The sequence below is a fragment of the Folsomia candida genome, unplaced genomic scaffold, assembly GCF_002217175.1.
Source record: "Folsomia candida strain VU population unplaced genomic scaffold, ASM221717v1 Fcan01_Sc007, whole genome shotgun sequence".
Lineage (NCBI taxonomy): Eukaryota > Metazoa > Arthropoda > Collembola > Entomobryomorpha > Isotomidae > Folsomia > Folsomia candida.
Window position 1 is genome coordinate 4,970,018 of NW_019091199.1, and position 22,809 is coordinate 4,992,826.

The 22,809-nt window shown below is 39.8% G+C and overlaps 1 protein-coding gene across 3 annotated transcripts in view; it reads left to right on the forward strand.

Moving 5' to 3' along the window:
• The window catches only part of LOC110852667 (neuroligin-1), a 107,757-nt gene that overhangs the window by 19,965 nt on the left and 64,983 nt on the right, over positions 1 to 22,809 (forward strand). Inside the window, exon 1 of one of the 3 annotated variants that reach the window (XM_035853937.1) lies at positions 415 to 1,016. The exons of the other annotated variants lie outside the window; for them this stretch is intronic. The gene's annotated coding sequence lies outside the window, so the exon portion shown is untranslated. Of the gene's footprint in view, positions 1 to 414; positions 1,017 to 22,809 lie in introns of those variants that run through there. 3 annotated transcript variants of the gene reach the window in all.

Genomic DNA, 22,809 nt, shown 5'->3' on the forward strand with positions numbered 1-22,809 from the left:
AGAGAGAATCCTATCCAAATTTCTTTCTGTAAAATTCCTTCCTCAAATTTACGCAGAGCTTTCACTTCGAGTGAAAGTTGATTCTACGTACGCGGAGCCCAGCCGGACTGAAAACTGATGCTTTCACCGCACTCACGAAGCAACAAGAGCAAACTCAGCTATTTCTCTGTTCAAGATTCCTCTCTCTCTAGTTCTCGAGTGGACACACGACTGCTCCGTTGGCACACGTTCTTTCATCCTGTTTCGTACGTATACTACCAGCACGGCTGCTGCTTCTGCTACTACGACCAAAACCATTCCGTGATCATGATCATGACGATGGGAAGAAGAGAAAATTCTTCCCTCGTTGCGAACACGGCCGACTTTCTCTCCAATCCACTCACTTCTTGAGTCAGTTTCTTGTCGTGGGTGAAAGTCGGTGGTAGAACTCTGCTCTTTCTCTCTCTGCACTACTTTAAGCAGTAGGACGAGAATAACACCGGGAATTCCGTCGTGTTATCACATTCTTATTGTTACAAATACATACCACGACCACGAGTAGTGCATAATTCTTGCAAAAATTGCATGCCGAGAAAGTGGATAAATTAATTTCACCCAAGAATCAAAGTGTTGCCATTTTCACTTTCACCAGCCCACGTGTCCAGTGTATTTATGGATTCAACAGTTAATTGAATTTAAACTTGGGACCTGAACCGAGAGATAAAAGTTTATCAGTGTTTTCTTCCTCCAGACTTGGTTTTCTTGTAGAGAAAAGAAAGAAATCTCTTGTGTCGGACCCTGCTTAAAAATTTATTGGAGGCTCTCACTCAGAATCTAGTTCGAGACATACGATTCACATCACCACCACTTGTGACCAAGTACATTTTACAATGAAAGCCATGTCGTGTCGCGTCACGGAACGTATAAATAATATAGAAATTATGTAACCCGGCAGCAAATAAGTGGTCACGTGTCGCTCAGATTTATTGCACAGGATAATAAAAATCCCATAAAAAGTGACTCTCGTAACAATCAAGGTAAGTAAGATGTAGCCATTTTGTGTTTGATGACCACACTAAAATTCAAAGGGGAAATAATAAACGCGTAATAAAATCAGATTTGCATCTGAATGCGTGAATTTGACTTGGGCGAAGAAATTTTGGGGAGAAAAGGAGAGAGGAGAAAAAACGGAAGAAAGAAACGTTTCCGAATTCCGATCACAAGAAGGACGCGGAGGCAGTTTCCTGCAGGATTTCTTTGTCTTTGCTCATTAGCATGAGATTTGCATACACTTTCAAGTTCCGAGGGAGGATGAGCGAGCGTGTAGAAGTAAATCCGGTGCGGCAGTCTTATATAATAAGTTGCATTCCATTACGTAAAAGGATAACATACATATTTAATTTCGCACGTCATATATTTTGAATATAATGTTCGTAATTTTAATAGAAATGCACACGTTATGATTTCATAGCTGCACGTTTATCTAATAGCAGATGGAATAGGGTTTCGCTATGGTTTTAACCACCAAACAGTCGTCCAACCAGCATTGGTTTTAACCACACGGCATTTTGGACGTCAAAAAGTGTCCAAAATAGAAAGTGGGGTAAAACGTTACAAGTTGTAGTTGTTGGTTATTGGGTCTTTCGATGATTTGTTGTAATCTCGCATTAATTTTGAGCTTTTTGATGCATAATACAGAAAATTCTTAATTTCTCATAAAAACTGTTAAAACGAAAGTGTTTTTTCCAAATTTCATGGTATTACACACAAACCAAGATACAAAGTTCATCAAAATGCATAAAATAAATGGGGGATTGCATACATATGTGCATCGATTTGCAAAAAAAGTCGTTAGTGAAGGGCATGTAACATTTTGCAGCACTTCCAATGTGGGACGCTTTTGCACAGTTGTGCACGCTTTTGGATGATGTCTTTTCCAAAATGAAACACTGAACGAGAACAACTTAAAATTGCATTGCCAATAAAATTGTGCAAAATACGTACATAGCAAAATCGCCTCTAAACATCGCCTACACTTTGGCGCAACACAACTCTCCCTTATTTTGCTTGTCTCGTACCTCTTGAAAACTTTCTCCCCTTATGCAACAACTTTTTCTTAATAAATATAAACGAATTCTGACGCAGGATGGTCGCCGTGGTCGTCGTCACTCATCCCTAAACGAGAAATGAGCAAACAAACTCTTCTTGCAGCAGCCCCTCCGACTCCGGGCGGGCGGGCTGATGCATGGAGAAAGCTCGGTCTTATTTTATGCCTATCAAACAACTCAAGCTGCACTAATGTCCGCGACCATCCACTTTCACAGAACAGAGGAGACACACCACACCATCCTCATTTCGTACATAAGTATCCATCCACCTCTTCCCACGTGCGAACAAAATATGTACCAAAAACCCAGAAAGACGGACGCGGATAAAATATTGTAAATATTTCGAAACGCGACAGCCTCCTTATTCTTATCATTGCGTTACCAACTAACCCCATCCGACTTACTTGTGTGTGTATGTAGATATGCACTAGTTAGTCCCTATGTGTTCATCATGAATGATGATAAGCTTCTCGTAGAGAGAAAGCAATGCAGATAAGAGTCACAAACAGTGTTTCGTTTCTTGTTATATTTTTGAAACTGCAAAGCAAGAAACGGGAGAAATGCGAGGTGCAAGAAACTGGGAGAATGTGCCATCTAGCCACGCGCGGTGTGAAGTATAGCGGCGGGGCGTAGTTTCTTGCACCTTGCATTTCTTGCCATCAAAATACCTGCAAGAAACCACTTTCTCCACGTTATTTCTTGCAAGTCGTTGCTTACTTTCACCCGAAACCCTGCTCACATACAAAAACTGTTCCGTACAGCATTATTTTGGGCTAGACTGCACCCAACATTTTACTTACTCAGGTTTATCTCGCATTTTTCGAGTGTATGTAAGAAGAGAGAGCCTCATTTTTAAATCCATTCCCTCACCAGAGATGGGAACATGATGACTACAGATATGTATGATATATCACGTTAACTTGAGACTTGAGGGCATAAACTAAAGTAAAACAAGACACGACCAGAGAGAGAGAGAGCGATTCATCTCGCAAAGTTGTTGTTGCTGGTGGTGCGGTGCATCGTTTCCTTTTTGGCTACGTCGTCGTCATCGTCGTCAACGGGAAGAGAGGAAGGAGATGTATGTATGAAAGATGAGGGAAGGCTGATGATTTATCCAGCTCATGGACCAAACTGTGTGTAGTAGTTTAGTGACTACATACTCGAAGCAACCAACCACCACGCAAATTGGAGGTATTGTTGCTCAGCAGCACCGGATCTGTGCGGAGTGAATTTCTGATCAAGTTTTAAAGCAGGGACTTGATTTCCACGTTCGTTGTGTGATGTTAAATTTGAGGTTGGTTTTACGTTGTCGGAAGTTGAGACCTCGCCGCCACTCTTATCCTATCATCTGAAATTCGTGAGTGAAATAGTTGCGGCTTGGCTGGCTGGGTTGCTTGTTCCTCCAATGTCAGAACGTATCTCGGCAGAAGCGAGTAGCTTTTTGTTGTTTGAAGTTTGTATGTGTGTGCTTTTATTAAGGGGTGAAAGTTCTTTATGACATCGTTATGTCCGTCCGTCTGTCTGTCTGTCTTTTGGATCGATTACTCGTGAACACAACGACATACAGGTTTGAAACATGTTACGGAACAAGGGTCAGAACTGACTAGATAATGGGCTCTATAGGTCACAAGGTTACGGCAGCAGGTCATAGGTCATGATTTTCTTAAATTAGAACGACATCAAATAAAGAGTCAAATCAATAGTACCTTCAATGAACTATCCAACGGAACAAGTCATTTTGACCTGCGCCACTCCCAGTGACCGTGTCTACGAGGTCAAAGGTCACAAATGACTAAAACACGTCAAACGTATCAATTTATATAGATTTTCGACCCTCAAAACAATACGATATTCATTTTGATGTATATTTATTTATATAACACACTGGTTTCACCCCTTTCCTAAACGCGCTGTGACGGTTTACTACATTTTGGTTTTATTAAGGCTCGCCCGATGAGTTTTGGTGTGGGGATGGTTGTTGGCTTGGCGCTAGGGTGGGGACTGGCGAGATAGGGCTTAAAACTCCTTTGAGATTTGGATGAGATTTGAATGAAATGAATTATGGAGATGGTTCGTTCATGCCCTCATTTTGCTAATTAATAGCCGTGTGGAAGTACTGGAACGATCTGCTCATACACATCGAGATGAGCAGATTGTTCCCAGCATAAAATTACCGTTCCGAACACTTTATTCATAAATGTAGTGCCCACATCGAACTCGTTCCGACCAAACTACATGACCGCCTTATTTTCAACTCTGTTAAATTCACTGGTTAAATTTATCGCGGTAGATTGCATTTCGATTCCTACTTACTTGCCCACTCCATCATTTCCAGAGTGTTCAACCACGCTCATAAAACCATATGCCAAGTGGGACCGATAAGCTACACCCTAAAAAATCCAGCGGACTACACCGAATTTCGTTGTCACCAGTTCGGTGGTGGTAAGCTTCTGCTTGCCGATAGACTTCCACCGAACTATAGTTTGTGCATTCAAATTAGACCTTTTTTGTATGTGTTTCCAATGGTAGTAGGGTTCTGCTTAAAGATAGACTATGGTCTGTACATTAAAATTAGACCCTTTTTTGTATGTGTTTCCTATCCAAAAAAGGTCCAATTATAAAATACCAACCATAGTGGTGGGCTGTTTCCACGTGGTAATTCCGCTATAACCGAGCCGTGACATATTATTACCATTCACACATCCTCACCGGTCTGTGATTGATAATCCGGTCATAAAATTTCTTAGAGTGTGTGTAGCGAAGAACCGCCAATTAGCCCCACATCTGGATACATATTTCAACCGGCTTCCTTTAATAATAAGGTGGCCGACCAGGCAGGAGTGCAAAGACAATGAACTTAATTATATTCTTTGGCATTCACAAAATCACACAATGGCCCCACGTCGCCTGTGGGCAATCACTTCCACCACCAACGCCAAAACTCACCCATACATATTTCCATCGTACATATCTCACTTTCTCCAAGAAATCCAAGGTGCACGAGGTGAGAAGAGAATTAAATGAACCCCATTCAAAATTCAAAGAAACCATTCAACCATCTTCATCCACCAGCAGCCAGCTTTCTCCAATCTTTTTCACCAGCACCAGTCGCCGCGGAAGCCGTGTGGGGACATGTGGGGACATTAACATTGAAGGATAGGGGAGGGAGGGGTTTATATAACATGGGGAGATGATGGAGACATAGAACAACCGTGGGGAAATTGTCCTTCTGTCCCCTCGCGCTTCCGCGGCCACTGGCACCACCACCACCGTACAATCAACTTCACAACATAATGGGAGAAAGCATGCACGCGCACAATGCAAGTCAGGCCAAACTGCATTCGCTAAATCGACACCGAAACGAGTGGACTTTTAAATAAATTAATTTTTAAACCATCCACCTCACTCCTCAGACGAGACCCTTTCTCGTCTCAAGATACACACTTGAGACACAAATTACAAATTTATTATGCATTTTAACCATGATTCCGCCAGCCATCATGGTCATTATAAATTGTTGCCGTCATTACGAAGGAGCAGATTCATTATTATTATAGGAGAAGTGTCATGAGGAGAAAGCAAAGTACGGGCTTTGTAGTTGACTCGCTATCAACGTGATTATTATTGCGGGCAAGTGCAAGCCTTGTTTCAGGTTAAGTAAAGGGGGCAGATGGTCTCTCGCATTCTTTCATCGGTTGGCACAGCTTATTCAGGAGCAACTCCACTTTTCACCGTTTCTAGGGAGCAGTGTTCCGGGTGAAAGTAACCACTTGCAAGAAATAATGGGGAGAAAGTGGCTTTATTGCAGGTGCTTTGACCTGCAAGAAATGCAAGGCGCAAGAAACTACGCCCCGTCGCTATGCTTCATACGGCACGTGGCTAGATGGCGCATATTTCTGCAGTTTCTTGCACCCTGCATTTTTTGCAGTGCAGTGCAAGAAATGTAGAAAATCCACAGGAGACTAAACACGGCGCATATTTAATGCATTTTCTTGAAGTTTCTTGGACTTCACATTTCTTACGTTTCTTGCTTTGCACAACAAGAAACGCAACCCTGTCAACTGGTGCAACTTGCTGTGTGTACCTCACTCAGGGAAAGATCTGAAGAGAAAGTGAAACCGAGTAGCGGCAGTCAGTCAAGAGCCCTTAATTTGGCGTATATGAGGTTTTTGTTCTCCGTCATATTACATATTTTACGCCTTTGTTCATTGTCCTCGTGCATGCTAAGGTTCGTGTAAAGTATGGAAAAGAGAAGAGTGAAAGTTTGTTTCTCAAAAGTAAACATTTTTGAAAATTTAAACTCTTTGAAAGTTTTTGAAACTGTAAAATATTATAATGTTCGTGTAACACAACGTAAAGCATTTGACATTTCGCATTCTTATTAGTTTACCTTCTTCTTGTGAACTCTTAGAAAACTGGTATTAAATCAGTCCTGACCGGAGTACATATAAATATGACTCTACCGGCACTGGTAACAACTGGCATTACTATGTAGTAATGTCGTTTTAATGAAAAACTTACCCCTCAGAAACAAACTACTACCAATCGGGTGGTAAGTTATTACCAAACCAATACCAGTACGAAATATATATGCGACTCTACCAGATTTTTAACAGTGTCTGTAAGTAAAGTGTACAAGATTTGGGTCTCGCTCCCCTCGAGATGGTCGTCCAGAGTTACCTTTATCTCTTTCCCTCTGCGTTTCTTGATCCAATCTGAATCTTCTCGTCTCATGTAAAATATTACTTTCTCTTCTGCTTCCACCCGAAATAAATGATGCAAATTGCTACCTGAGTAAAGAGGTCGTCGCCGTCGTCGTCGTTGTGTAACTGTAATTTGGTTTCGTTGCTATCCTCCCTTCTCCGAGAAGAAATGCCACATTCGCGTAATAAATTGCTACTTTGGGTGGAAGGACTTTCAGGTGTTTTTAGTTTACAGTTATCATGAAATGAAACTGAAATTGGGAGAAAATGCAATGGAGTAAGTGCGCCTTGTTCGTTAGTTACCGACCTGACTCAGGAGGCGAGCTTTGCCACTGGCACCTCTCAGATTTCAATGTCATTTGGAAATTCAGCATCAAATTCAATTCTGATTTCTTCCAAGACGTCAGGAAATTTTCGGAAATACTCAAAATTTCAAAATAGTGGAGTTAAATAATAGATAGTAGTGCAGGAATTTTCAAAATCTGGGTAAAAATTAGACTTTTGGCAGGCGTTGCGTTTAAAAAATGAACAGTTTCGTGATTTTGGCCCATTTGAGTGGGTGTGGCTGGCGCAAAAGTGGCCCTGGAGTTCATTATCTTGAGGGTTCTGGTTCCTTTATCGGACAGTCCAACATATCCAAAGGACTAAATGACATCTAAATCTGAGAGGCACAAGTGGTGCAGCTTTCCCCCTCAGACTGCCTTGCTACGTACGTACATATGTAGGAAAAAGGGAGCTGTTTTGGTGGTCCGAAAAAGGGAAAAAAAGGTTTTGAACCGCGTCCAACGAAGCAAGGCAAGGCCGACTTGGAGGAGGATACATCTGTCCATTAAACATTATCATAAATTACTCCCGCATTTCCTTCCTCGCCCAGACTGGGCTAGACCCGAAGCTTCGTCTTCTTCCACGCTTGCTTTCTCTCTCTTCTTCTTCTAAATTCTAGACAAACTCGGTTTTAAACTTGCCCCAAATGCACTTCAGCAACAGACTTCAATCTTCTTCTTAGTATGTATGTGCACATACATGGTCGTGAAAATCGGTGAAAATGTGCTCACTTCAGTCATAACAGGGATGCACTGCTTATAAATAAAGAAAGGCATGAAAAAATTTACATTTTTTTTCTTGCATTGCAAAATAAACTGTTCTTGTTACAAACGAAATGTAGTAATATTAATAGGATGAAACCAAAGGGGATATTTGGTTTACTTAAATTTCGACATTTCACCTGTGATCTGGTCGGAGGGAAAAAATTTTGACGGCGTTGATTTCGTGTTGAAATAAATTTAACATCATTTCCTTTAAAGTGACACCCAATAGCAAAATTATTAAATTTTGGACCACGCCCGCAGGGGTGGTCGGATTAATCCCCAAAAGTCCCCAAGTCCCCTCTCCTGGGGTCGCACGTATAAACTAAGCTCGATTATCTCGATCCGTTATCTTGCTGACGAACAAATGGGCGGACGGACAGGCCGACAAATTATTCACATAATTGAGTTACGTTCTATAATAAAGAGAATTTAAATTCCTTGTGTACATGAAAATAAAACTAAATATAGAGATGCTCAAATATTCCCCTAATAATGCCATCTAGCTAAAATGAAGTATCCTCAAGTCCATCCCAGCTCCATTTTCCTCCTAATTGAATCTTGCACCACCTCATTTAACTCGGCCAATTTCGAAAAACCTACTAAGCTTCGCCTCATACAGTGTTTGCTCTTCCGAACAAATCCCACTTTTTACGTGACACATACTTGACATTGACGTTTGGCCGAGGAACGAGGAGCAGAGCACAATACAGTGAAATGGAATTACTGTCAAAACCATCATCCTCGACATTTTATGTGCGGTCTGGTCATCCAAAAACCAAGCCGAGTCGCATAAACTGATAACATTTATGGGAAACACTTACAACTTTTACTTTTACTTACACACACACACACTTTATCCATCCGGACGTTGTAACTTTTCCCTTATTTTAAGATATCCACATTGGTTTTACATGGCTTTATTTTTATGCTTTATCCCAACTACGGTACTTTCTCTCTCTCTCCCTCTTTATCTCCATAAACAGTGGCCGCGGAAGCGTGGGACAATGTCCCCACGGTTATTCGGTGTCCCCATCATCTCCCCATGTTATAAAAACCCCTCCCTCCCCCATCCTACAATATTAACGTCCCCACAGCTTCCGTGGCCACTGTCCACCAGCCCTCTTCCCCGTGAATACTAACTCATGGAAATTACATCGCGAATAAAGTCCCGCATTAAAATATTTTAGTAATCTTTTAAAAAAAGTGGGGCATTTTATTCCCTCCATTTCAAAGGATCGTTATGCATCAAGGTTTCTCGTGTAGGGTGACATTCTTCTATTTTTTACCATTCACCCTTCGTCCGTCCGTCCGTCCAACTCGAATTCGTGGCATTAACCAGGGATTAATTTGTGATGACTTTTTTTCCTTTGTGGTAATTAACTTTTCTCCTTCTGCCGCTGCTCTGACGAGGACGACGGGTCTCGCATGGGTGATGATGCTTGGCAGCACGCGGTGTCATCTTTTTAACGTGAACAATACGGGAAAGTTGGGAAATGGGAATGAAAGTACATTTTCATGCTGGTCTCATTCATTCAACTTGATCTCTCCTGTCCCTTTGCGACCTCCTCAAAAGATTTTTTAATTCGGGAACATATGTAAAAATTTAAATTGAGATGTTCCTCCTTCTCTTTCTCTTTTCTTTTAAAAGTACACTCCCACTAACCAAGGATGACGAGAGAGAAATGGTAATGGACGGAAGGAAACGGAGAAAGTTTTTAGAAGGAGGTTCTTCTTTTTTTATATGCAAAAAAAAGAAAGTTGCGATTTTGTTAAGTAAGAGAAAGGAGAGTGGGATGAGGAGAAAGTGGAAATGTATTGGAGAAACATTTTATGTAACGTCACGTAAGTGTGTGGGGTCACTTTAAAAAAAAGAAAGATGAAAAGTATCCGTTAAAGATGTCACGGAATCGAGATCTGTTTTCTGTATTTTATGAGGAAAGAAAGGAATCGTCTTGTGTTTTTAGTTTTGTTTCGTAATATCGAAAAGAAGGGTTTCGATATAGTGGGTTTTTTTAACGACTGTGTTAAACTGAATTTTGGACAAATTTGGATTCTTCTTGGCTGAAGAACAGCGAATCTGATTATTCACGAAACTACAATAATTTTCAATAAAAAGTAAACAGGCGTTGGAAATGTGCAAAAGTGTGCAAAATAGAAAATGAGGCAAAATGTTACAAGTTCGTCATTATTGAATGTTTCGATAATCCGTAGACGTGCATGTAATCTCCCATTAATTTCGAGCATTTTGGTCTGTAATACTGGATGCTTTAAAAAATTTCTTAACATCTCGTAAGCGTAAGTAAGCGTGTTAAAAGCAGAGTTTTTCCAAATTTCGTGGTGCTACACACAAACCAAAATACTCAAAATTAAGGCGAGATTGCCTATATCTGCATGTGCATAAATCTGCAAAAAAGTAGTTTAATACAAAGAACTTGTGACATTTTGCCCCATTTTTCAATGTTGGACGCCTTTGGACAGTTTTGTACGCATTTGGACAGTGTCCACTTTAAAAGTAGTTTTCAACATCAAAAACGAAACACTGCTCGAAAAACCAGTGTATCCATGAATGAACTTGTGCCTGTTTTTGGCTGTATCTTTCCCAAACTTACCCAGAGTCGCATCCCACTCTATAAGTATTCGAATCCTCCTAACTAATCCGCTTTTCTCCTTTAACTTCTCCCAGCCAGCGTCAAGGGAAGGCTATGTACGTACGAATCTACTCTATGTAGAATTATAGCCGTCGTCTCATCCTTCGTTGTCGGTCCTCCCTCAATTGTGTATGCAGCCCACAAACAGTTTCAAATGGGTGAAGAGGAAAATTCAGCCCATTCAGATTAGTTTCCTTCGCTCCATTCAGAATTCACAATTTCCTAACTCCTACAACTGCACAAAGGTCAATCTCACTCATCTAATATTCCGGCCTGAGCGAGTATGTAACGGCGAAATGACACAGTGTCACACTATCCCGAGAAACCTCCTCTATTTACACTTAATGAAGCTTTATCACATAAAAATGCAAAAATTCTTGTGTAACCGTAAAGAGAGGAGAAATCGAAGAATTACTTAAACTAAACAGATCAGAGTTGAGAAATGTCACGTACTTTCTCACAATTTGTAAAATGTATAAAATAAATAGAATAAATCATAGGTTTTATGCATACAGGGATATGGAATATTTATCAAATAATGAAGTTATGTGGGTCTCAAAAAAATGAAAGCGACTGAAATACGCGATCTGGTGGGTAAGTACACTCTTAGCAATGGTAGTAAAATAATACCAAGTGGTATTCATTCATATATGATTCTACTAAAGTGGTATTGATGAGTAATACCCTGTAGTAATAGCTCGGTATTAAAGTTTTACCATATCTGTAGCATACTTTGTTGGACCGGCATAATTTTAATACCAAGCAGTAGCAATTTTAATCCCAGATTTCTAAGAGTGTAATAATCCAAAAGATTTTTTGTCCCAAAAATCATCCCGAACTGACACGCCATCCCAAAACTAATATAATATTACCCCCTCTCCAATTTGAGCATACCATTAAAACCCCTCTGCCTCTTCCTGATTCTCTTTGGTTCGCTTGTTGCATACGGAGGAGAGCAATTTGTGTCACACAAATCTAGTTTGGCGACCCTCCTTGTGCTTTATTCCATCCATCGAAATCCCGTCCTGTTCCGTCATTTCATTTCATTTCTACATGTGGGAAGGAAGAGACAGAGTTCAATTTGAATGTTAAATTTCTTCTTGGGTTTTGGTGTGTCTCTGCAAAAGTGAAAGCTGTCTCTCACATCTGTCGAATTTCAATCTCATTTCCATTCCTCGTCATAATCCAGTCTCTCTGCCTGCCTGCCTACCTTTTAGACTTAAATTCACTCAAGTCGAGCACCGGTGGTGCCAGTGGCCGCGGGAAGGTGTGGGGACATTTGGGGACATTAACATTGCAGGATGGGGGAGGGAGGGGTTTATATAACATGGGAGGGACACCTAATAACCGTGGGGACATTGTCCCTCTGTTCCGCGGCCTATGGAACGTACTACGCTCCGATTTGCTGATTTCGTTAAAATAATCTGGTCTGACTTTCCAAGAGGAGGATTTCATTCCGCTAATCGTAAGATTAATTTGGTCGGTCAGTTGGTGAAATGTCAAGACCTGACCGGATGAACCGAACTGTAATTAAATATCGTTACAACACTGATGTTGTCTTCGTCACATGCCGTACGTTCTGTGTCATTCATGACAAGCCGTCAATTTCATCCCGGACAGAAAGGGTTGTGAATTTATAATGAAATTAGTCGCACATCAATTGCCCACATTCCACTCGGGCTAATGTGGTGTGCTGTGGTCGTGGTGGTCATTTCAACCCATGGGATGCATGCAATTATCTAACCAGGGTAAAATTGGCACAGAGATTTTCAAAAACCGTGCGGGTTTAAGTACTATTTCACCCGCTGTTCTGTCCTAATTTTCGCCATGCCACCCAATAAAACCACGACGAGAAATGTACACCAGTACCTCGCCATGTCATGAGTGTTGTGCATGCACGAGTACGTACATAGATGCCCAGCTAATAATCAGGCGAGTCGAGGGGGTCGTGAAAATCACGACCAGAATGTTTTCCCTAACCAGCATGCATGCATGCATAATTATTCCAATTTTATGGCATATTTTACTACACATGTCTCGTGAATCCTCCGCACCAATTTCTTCCCAAACTGCGTCCTCCGTAATTATTACTAAAGTCTGCACTTGATGCTTATTAATCCACATATCAAATTCAAAAGTCTTGATGGAAATTGCGGGTTTCCAAATAAGTAAATGCCAACTAATTTGACAACTTATGTATGTATGCCTTGTGATGTAACCACTGGCTGACATTAAGTAACTAAATCTGCATAAGCAGCCGTAACCAAGGCTTATATGACATTTATGTCGGTCTGTCTGTCACTCTAAAACGTGTTGACCGATTTTGACCAAGTTTGGCAGTGTATTACATACTTCGATAATTATGTGCTAAATAATAGGAAAGATTCAAGCTAATTCATACAAAGTATCCGAAATATTTAATGGAATATGCATAATTTGATAGTTGACAAACATGTTTACTAATAAATTCTGGCTCGGGCTATGCAAAGCTGCTTCATTTTCAGAAGAATTACATAACATTACATAACTTGTCTACCCGTCGAGTTTTTCCACGAACTGCTGAATTGTATCATATGAATTACATTACCCAAAATTCCAATCATTCATTCATCCAGGAAAAAAAATTCAAATTAAACTCATTCCACCCGTCTTAAAACGTCACTAGATTAAAATTCTTACCATGCTCCAGGTTGTTTGTAGGCAGATTTGTGTGTCACTGAAAAAAAGCAAAAAGAAAGAAGTGAAAACTCCGTAATAAATAAAGTATTCATTCATCGGTCCACCATAAAAGACAAGTGGAACAAATAAAACGAGCCCATCCTCTCCATCCCACCAGACATTTCCATCTCATCCACCTCCACCAACCCACCAACAAAAGCCAAGTGTACATACAGAATCCATCCACATCTCGTAATAGGAAATGACTCTCGTTCTCTTGTCTCGTGGTAGTAGCCATTTTTGTGAAAATTTGCATGTAAAACGTCGAAGGAGATGAGATCTCAAATCTCATCCTTGCAATAAGTCACTCCATGTTTTATGTCGGATGTTGAGTCAAACAACCTTCGCGAGCATGGTAATGCGAGGTGGATGGCTCCTCCGACCAACCACTTTCTCTCTCTCTCGCCGGCTAAATTCTTTACAAATCTGGGCTCCCTTCTTGTTCGACCGTTTCATCGTCGGAAGACAGTGGCCGCGGAAGGAAGTGTGGGGGACAGGGGGACAATGTCCGCATTATCTCCACATGTTATAAATATAAACCCCTCCATCCCCTATTCTACAATGTTAACCTCTTTCGTACTACTGATTTTTTAATAAAAATTCCCTTCGTTATGATGCTGATTTCATAATAACCACTTACATAATTAAAATTTTGAAAGAATTTCCAATTTTTTAGTATTGTGACGAAAAACACGAAAAATCCATTTTTTTAGCAATGGTGAAAGTTTTCAATAGGGAAAACTCCAAAATTTCAGAAGATAAATATAGAAAAAAATCGACTTTTTACCATCGAGTTTTCCATAAAATACGAAAGAAATACTCTGTTTATAGAAATTTTGGTCTGTCAGGGTAATTTATAGAAGTGCTGCACAAATATATGTACTTTTTTAAGAGGTTAATCCCCCCAGATGTCCTTACACCTTCCGCGACCACTGAGCGCATCCAGAGCCATTTCTTCTCTCTTCAATGACGTTGTTGTCTGGCGGAATATTCTTCATTGTATTGACGAAGGAGGAGGACAATGGGGCTGCTGCGGAATTTGGAAAGAATTCACTGTGACATGTTTCTCCAACACAATGGAGATTCCGTCCGGCCACTTTTCCCCAATTGTGGAAACAGGCATAATAATGAAAGCCAAGTAGGAGGAGAAAGCCAATCCACGTCTGGTCCGCATTTACATGTATCTACACAAATGGTTGGTTTATTTCTACATTTCCTCCTCTTTTACAGACCGCGATCTTTGTGGGGGACATGAGTAATGTTTCCAGAGAAGCAGAATGTATGTGTGTACAGATCAAGAAATATAATTCCTGGGGGAGGATAATTTTGGAAATTATGGTGGCCAGGGTTTCGCTGTGGTTTTCACCACTGTGTAAAACAACCGTACAAAAGTGGTTTTAACCAGGTATGGATACCGAATTTTGGACGCCGAAAATGTCCAAAGGTGTGCAAAATAGAAAATATGGTTAAATGTTGCAAGTTCATCATTATTGAATTTTTCGATAATTTTTTTACGTATATCAATTTTGAGCATTTTAGTGTGATATACGGAATAGTTTATTCCGTACAAGAAAATTTCTGAATTTATTATATGTGACAACAAAAGTTCTTCTAAATTTCATAGTATTACACATCAACCAAAATGCTCCTAATTAATGGGAGATTACATATCTGTGCATAGATTTGCAAAAAAACTAGTAATAATTTGTCCCGTTTTCAAATTTTTGTAGTTTTTGGAGCACTTTTTCAGACCAACTTTTTGTAAACTAGACAATGTCCAGAACGAAACACTTCTGATGGCAATTTTCTCTACTATTTATTTCGTCGTGCATGTAGAATCTAGTAATCCTTGCATTTGATTCCACTTTATAAGGTATTACATTTCCACGTAACCATAATTCCTCTGTCTGATTCGGATGCAGACAATGGCCTAAGCTTTCGCAATATGTATGTATGCACATGTGGATTGTCGGATGAGAATGTGGTATTTTCTGCGGACAGAGATGCAAGCGTAAGCAGGGAAAAACGTGCATGATTGGGGGAAATGGCTGCCCTACTTTCACTTGTGCAATGAAGACCTCTCTCTCTCTCTCTAGGGTCATCTTTTGTTCTGGCTTACAACACGTTTTTATAACATTCCCAACCACCAGACCAGAGTAAGTAAGAGGTTGAGCTACTCAAAATTGGGTTGGACGGACATGGTGCAAGTGTTCTGTAAAATTTAAAACGTGGCAAAAACAGAGAACAATTTATCTGAATTTTCACAAAGGAGTCTGCAATTTTTACTTTGTAGAATTGAAATTGCAACACTATTGTTGGTTCTATGTCTGGAAAAACTTTCGATAAATTTGTTACAAAGGTGCCAAACTCGTTTAGTTTTACATTCAGAATCCTATTTGTCACAATGATTAGCAAACTTGTTAATATTTAAGCCAGTAATGGAACCTTTTTTCAAGCTACACAACCAATAGCTTAATGAGTTATACCACAAAATGAAGTCAAAAATTAGGAATCACGTGGTACTTATATTTCCATTAAATGACCAGCGGAATCGTGAACTTTGCCCCCCAAAGTCACGAAAAGATAAGTGCCATGTGATTCCTTATTTTTGGCTTGATTTTTTGACAACAATTCGCTAGAAAATTTTAGAGTAGCTAGAAAAAATGTCAAATTTTAAGCGTTTTGATATAACCCTGATATAACCCCGTGTCACGAATTACGAAATTCTTTGTAATTTTGCATATATACAACACCAATGTATGTATCACAACTTGGTAGCAGGTGCATCTTCCTTGATGGAGGTACAACCACATAAAAAAACTGTCACTTCCGCGTAGGCACCTTTAGCCAATTGCTTTCTTCCTAAGAAAATGTTCTTTGGCGGAATAATTTGGATGTGCCTGACAAGAAGGTGCGTCTCCATTTTCCGCAGAATGCTAATAAATCTTTTAATACCACATTTTAATATTGACACGTAGCAGAATATGGAACAATTTCCTCGGCCTGTGGTCCCATTTGTCGCGGGGAGAAAGTATCGTAAAAAGGACGGTAAATCTTCAAGATTGCTCCGCCATAAAAGTTTAAGTGGTTGTTGTAAGTGTTGTGAAAATTGTGTCCAACCAGGAACCGAAATCAGTGGAGCGGAGAATATTTTACCCGAATTTTTATACTCACAACAAGCAAGTATGAATGAAGTAAAAATTAATTGGATTTGTGTACAAGGCTGATTTACTTGTTTACAATACAGTAAACGTAACGTTTTTTGGGTTTGGATATGAGCAAATTGTGACGAGATTTGCTAATCCTAAATTAAGAAATAAACTTATACATGGCTTGTACCATTTCAAAATTTTATTAATTCAGAGACTTTTCGTAATATTTTAAGAAGTAAGTCAAGTTAGTCATTGTGACAAAATATATTTTCGAATTTCCGAATTTGCGCTAAAATTGGAATAATTTGGTTTGAAAAAATTCCAGGATTTTGGAAGCCTGAGATTTTGTTTTGAACGCCCTTTTAAATTCGCGACTCGTGCTCAAATTAAAAAAATTTGAAAAATAAACGCAATGTGAAGATGCTAATTTTGTTTCGAACGAAATAAAATCGGTTCCATGTAAATCCATGACCGGTGAAAGACATGCATTGTAATTAATTTAAGCACTATGTTTTCGATTAATTAATTATCTTACTTTTATCAATTTAATTTTACAAACAAAAAAATTTTAAAAATGGCGAGAAAGAATTGCAAAAATTCTTCCATGCCAAAAATAGCGTTTTTTAAAACTCTCCTTTGCAAAAAAAACCTTTAAATTTCTCTTCAACCCGAACCCTTCCCATTTCCCCACTTTTCTTTTCTCTCTCTCTGCAAGAAGAGAAAGTTGTATTTTAAATGAGGAAAAGTGAAATAAAAGTAAAAGTTGCACAACAGTGGGCTCGTCACCACCACCCGGCCAACTAACCAACACAAGTCCACATTGAGAACAATTGCTATTCATTAAACGAGAAATGTCTCCGTTCAAACTCTTACAATCTCATCTTGCCTTCTTCTTCTTCTTCCCATTCTTGGGAGTAGGACCACTTTTTAGTTTTGGGTTACTCGGTCCGTTACACTCTTTAGTGAGGAGAAATCCTCTTCACCCACCACCACCACCACTTGTCAAACATTATTACGCCAAATTCCAAAGGGCCCTACTTCTTCTCACCAAGTTGAGTCCTCCCCTATACTTTTTCACTCTCCGATGCGTCACACAGTGGCGGCGGAAGCGGGGGGACAGGGGGATATGCAGTGTTCCGGGTGGAATAAGTAACCAATTGCAAGAAATGACGGAAGAAAGTGGTTTATTGCAGCTATTTTGACCTGAAACGAACGCAAGGTGCAAAAAACTACTTCCGGTCGTTATACTTCATACGGCGCGTGGCTGGATAGCGCATATTTCTTGCACTTTCTCCCAGTTTCTTGCACCTCGCATTTCTCACATTTCTTCCTTTGGACTGCAAGAAATGTGGTAGCAAACCCGCAAGAAACGAAACACTGGCAAGTAGTGGTCTCAACGGTGCGGTTCGGTTCGGTTCTTGGAAGAACCGGTTTAGAACCGAGAACCAGAATTGAAGAACCGAAACAGAACCGAACTTTTTTTAGTTGGAACCGAACCGGAACCGGACCAAACCGTGACCGAACCGGCGGTTCGGGTCAAACCGGTAGTGTTATTAATATGCAATAAACAACAAACAATGCTAATTGACGTGTTTCTGATGAAATTTCACATATAAGCCAATAACTTATCTGTATTTAAACAAGCAAATTCAAATACATGTCAACAGTAAAACCACTTATGGATATATATATTATTGAAGTTAGAAAACAATTCCAAGTTTGGGGTGCAACCAAGTCAAAATTTCATTTTGGAAACATTGGGGGTGTGACCAAGTAAAAATTTCATTTTGGAAACATTGGGGGTGTAACCAAGTCAAAATTTCATTTTGGAAACATTTGGGGTGTGACCAAGTAAAAATTTCATTTTGGAAACATTTGGGGTGTGACCAAGTAAAAATTTCATTTTGGAAACATTGGGGGTGTAACCAAGTCAAAATTTCATTTTGGAAACTTTGGGGTGTGACCAAGTAAAGATTTCATTTTAGAAACTTTTGGGGGTAAAAATTTCGTTTAGGAAACTTTGGGGATGAAAATTTCATTTTGGAAACTTTGGAGGTGCCATCAAGTCAAAATTTGGTTTTGGAAACATTGGGGATGTAACCAGGTCAAAATTTCGTTTTGGAAACATTGTGGGTGTGACCAAATAAAAGTTTCATTTTCGGAACTTTGGGCGTGTCATCAAGTCAAAATTTGGTTTTGGAAACATTGGGGGTGTGACCAAGTCAAAGTTTCATTTTGGGAACTTTGGCAGTGCGGCCACGTCAAAATTTCATTTTGGAAACTATGTGTATTTCGGGAAATTCGTAAAACTTTTTCGAAAATATGATTAACTTCGCTAATGTATTTATGTATGAAGTTCGGTTCAACCCGAACCGGCCGGTTCGGTTCGGTTCTCAAAGACTTGGAACCGGAACCGAACCGGTAATAAAAGTTTCGGTTCGGTTCGGTTCTCCGTATAAACCGGAACCGAACCGAGCCATCGGTTCCGGTTCGGTTCTATGAGAACCGAGAACCGTTGAGACCACTACTGGCAAGTAACCACGTGCAAGAAATAACTACAAGAAAGAGTTTTTTTGCAGGGATCTTAACCTGCAAGAAATGCAAGACGCTATAAACTGCGCTCCGTCACATGCTATACTTCATATAGCATGTGACTGGATAGCGAACTGGTAACATTGTCCCCAGCAATTCAAAAAAATCCTAATGATAAGGCCCACCTCCTCGTATCTCACAACAATAATGTCCCCACATGCCCCCTCCACCACCCCTGCTCCTATATCCTCTTCACTTTCTCCGGTAAAAGTTCCGTCCAACTCCCACCTATTAGAGACAGGAGATCCACCCAGGAGGAGAGAAAGAAAGATGGACATTGTTCAAGATGAATCGCCCTCCTTGTTATTGCTTGTTCTTCTTGTATCTCACCTTTTTCTCGTCATTTCTTCCCTACTTCTCGTGAAGAAGATTGTTCATCATCATCATCCCGTCTCGTCTCCGCTCTTCTTATTCTCTTGTCTTTCTTCATTTCAAGAGGTTAAGGAGCATGGCGGAAAGACAAACTTTTTTCCCCGTTGGAAAACTCGGAAGCTTTTAATACTTGTCAAAAGACATTTATTGCTCAAGAACTGCCGAGACGGATTATTGTTTTGGAATTTTAGCTGGCATTCTTCTTCCTCCCGGAGAAAAAAAATGTAGGATGGCCGTAGGAACAACAATGCGGTCCTGCATAAAGGATGGGGGAAAGTTTCTGAGAATTGGAGAAAATTTTGAAAAGTTAACAATTTATGGATTGACTGAGTAGATTACATAATTTTGTAATTTTCACATTTAATGCCAGCACCAAACATTCTTTTATTGCCCCCATATTTCTGGAGAAGAAAAATATCCGATTTCTGTGTTCCTCGTGCCCGTCAAACAAGGCGGAATTCAGCGAATCATGAATTACGATGAGTAAATGCCATAATTCTGGCGTAATAAAATAAAAATTTCCCGAGTTTTATTCCTCACTTTTTTCCAACGGGACACAGTCATTCATTTTCTGGTTAAAAGAGAAAGCAGATATAGGCTCGCGTAGTCTAGTCTCCCATTGTTTCGTGTTTCATGTCTTTTTACAAGACAAAGTGGTCGTAAATAGTGACGAATATCTAAACGGCGGGTTGAACGGGTGGCTTACTGCACTCTAAGAAATTTTACCACCAATAGGTGAGTATTTATGTGTCTTTACCGAATGGTAGTAATATGTCACGGCTCAGTTATAGCGGAATAACCACGTGGAAACACCTATCATTAGCTAGGTGAAAGTCTATCCCTAAGCGGAAGCTTACTACCACCGAAATGGTAACAACCATGTCAGTGGCCGCGGAGGCTGATAGGAGCATCTGGGGATATTAAAATCGTAGGATGGAGGATGGACGGGTTTATATAATATGGGCAGATGATGAGGACATCGAATAATCGTGGGGACATTGTCCCTCTGTCCCCACAAGGTTCCGCGGCCACTGACCCAGATTACTTGAAGTCACCTTTCTCCCCGGATTTTTTAGAGTGTATAAAATTTCGTAATGATTTTTATATGGCTTGCCTTTCCTTAACTCTCCCAAATTTTATGTGATGATGGGTGATTTGAGAAAGAATGGAATTTCTGTAGGCGTAATTACTCTCTCTGTCTCTCTCCATGTCCACAATATTGATGAAAAATTGTCATCCACACCTGAAAAACAATGTCGATAAAATATTTGCTCTCTCTCTCTTTTCACGGAAAGAAATAAACAACAACGCCTGTGCCGAACGACTGCTATTTCTACTTATCCAGAAGAAAAATCGATTCCGATACGAATCCAATATCTGGAATGAAATGATGATCCCGTAAGAAATGAACCGCACACAGAACGTATTAAGAACATGACCGTCGTCGTGGTGGTGGAGTTCGTTAGCAGTTCTGGTCTGTCTGGTGCAGTGGTGGAGGACAGGGACACTCCATTAATAAACTTTGGAGAGGAGAAAGCGAGGAAAATGATGAGACTGGGTCGCCCGATCTGACCAGCACCGGCTGAGACTGAGTAGGTGAAAGTACATGGTTGTAGGGCCAATTCAATGTGGAAAAATTAATGGAATCACTGCTACACAGTTTCGTCCAGGCTGCCCACGTCTCCCAGATTTTCTCTCTAGATTCGCGAGAAATCGCATCTTTAGACTCAATTTCTAATTTATATTTAGCGTTATTAGTCCTTGATTGCTTTCTGGGTGTGCGAGACGGTAATGTTCAGAGGGCGGATGTGTATTTATTCGTAGCTTTTTTGTTTGATGACGACCGACGGGGAAACTTTGTGGGTGTGTAGTCTAACTCGCATAGGAGACAAAAATTTCAAAATATTTCCTCATATTTCCTGGTTTTCGGACCAAAAAATATCTTTGTAAATATTTCCGCTATTATTTAAAAAAAAGTTATGTAAATATTTCAGCCATTTTTCAAAAATATATATATTTGTAAATATTTCAACGACACGAGATGCACGTTTTTTGCTCAAAGAAATCGCCTTCAAATGTTACCTTCACAAATAAAAGTTTTGCTAAAATTCTTATTTTGCAAATATTTTTTTCGTATATATTGAAAAATATATTTGTGCTATTTTTCGTAAATATATAACCGCTCTTTGGTAATTTTGCCATACTTTTCACGAAACCGTGTGGCGGATAAATGTGCAGCGTTGCTGCTTTTTCATGTTTTTTTCTTTACTTTCACTCTACCACGATCAGCATTGCAATTTTATTTTCTGTGCTGTACTCGGGTTTCACGTGGCTCTTGAACGAACTGTGAATCAATTGTGCGAAGAAGATGTGGTAAGTACATACACACGTCGATGGTGTTGTGGATTCTGAAGTGTGTGTTGGTTGGCTGGTGCCTGGCTTGGTTTCGTGAAGAGATGAGATGAGAATCTCGAGCTTTTATTTTACGTCGTCGCCCTTTCTGAAGGGAACAGATGGAAGTGAGTTTATCAAAATCAAAGGAAATTGAATCACCACACCGCAAAAATGTGTGGCTCGATTTCCACCAAGAGACACAAACAATTATTAGGGCGAGAATGAATCCTCTCGTATTCCAGGGGCGTGCAATGTGGTAATTCTTGACGGGACGGCGAAAAGTTGAGATGAAACGGAAATTATAATGACTCGCTTTATATTTTGTATTAGAGAATTTGAAAATCTGATTCTATCATATTTAGAAATTAGGTGTTTAAATTGTTTGGATTACACAAACTGAAAATTTCTACAGCAAAAATATTTGATAGATTAAATAAATATTACATAGAGAAGTTTGCCCGAAAGTAACCTTTTGTAATTATGACTGTAATTTTGATTGTAAATATATTTTAGGGGATCCAACTACAATCAAAATTACAATCACAATCACAATCTCAAAAATTAAATTAGTCCTACTCAACTTTTATAAGAGAGATTGCGCAAGAATGACTTTCTGTGATTGTGACTGTAACTTTGATTGTAAATATATTTTAGGGAATCCAACTACAATCAAAACTGCAATCACAATCACAAAAAGTTACTCTCCTATAATAATTACAATTTTAGCATACTTCCAAACTAAATTGCAGATCTGTTGCACATTAATTATTTCATATTACTCGCACTTCACCACATTCTAACCGACTTCTTTTCCCAGCCTGTTATCTACGTTACAAGAATTGGGTCTCATTTTATTTAGAACGTGCAAACATTGTGGAACCGCAGTAAATTGGGAGCAAATCGAGATTTCCTCTCTTTCACCACGACCATCATCACCATCAGACGACGCTTACTTACTTACTTGCACTGCCTGCAATTAAGATTAATCGGCCGAGTTTGCCTCCATCTTCTCCCTTTCGGTCGTCTCATCACAGCTGATTGTAATGTTGGCAATT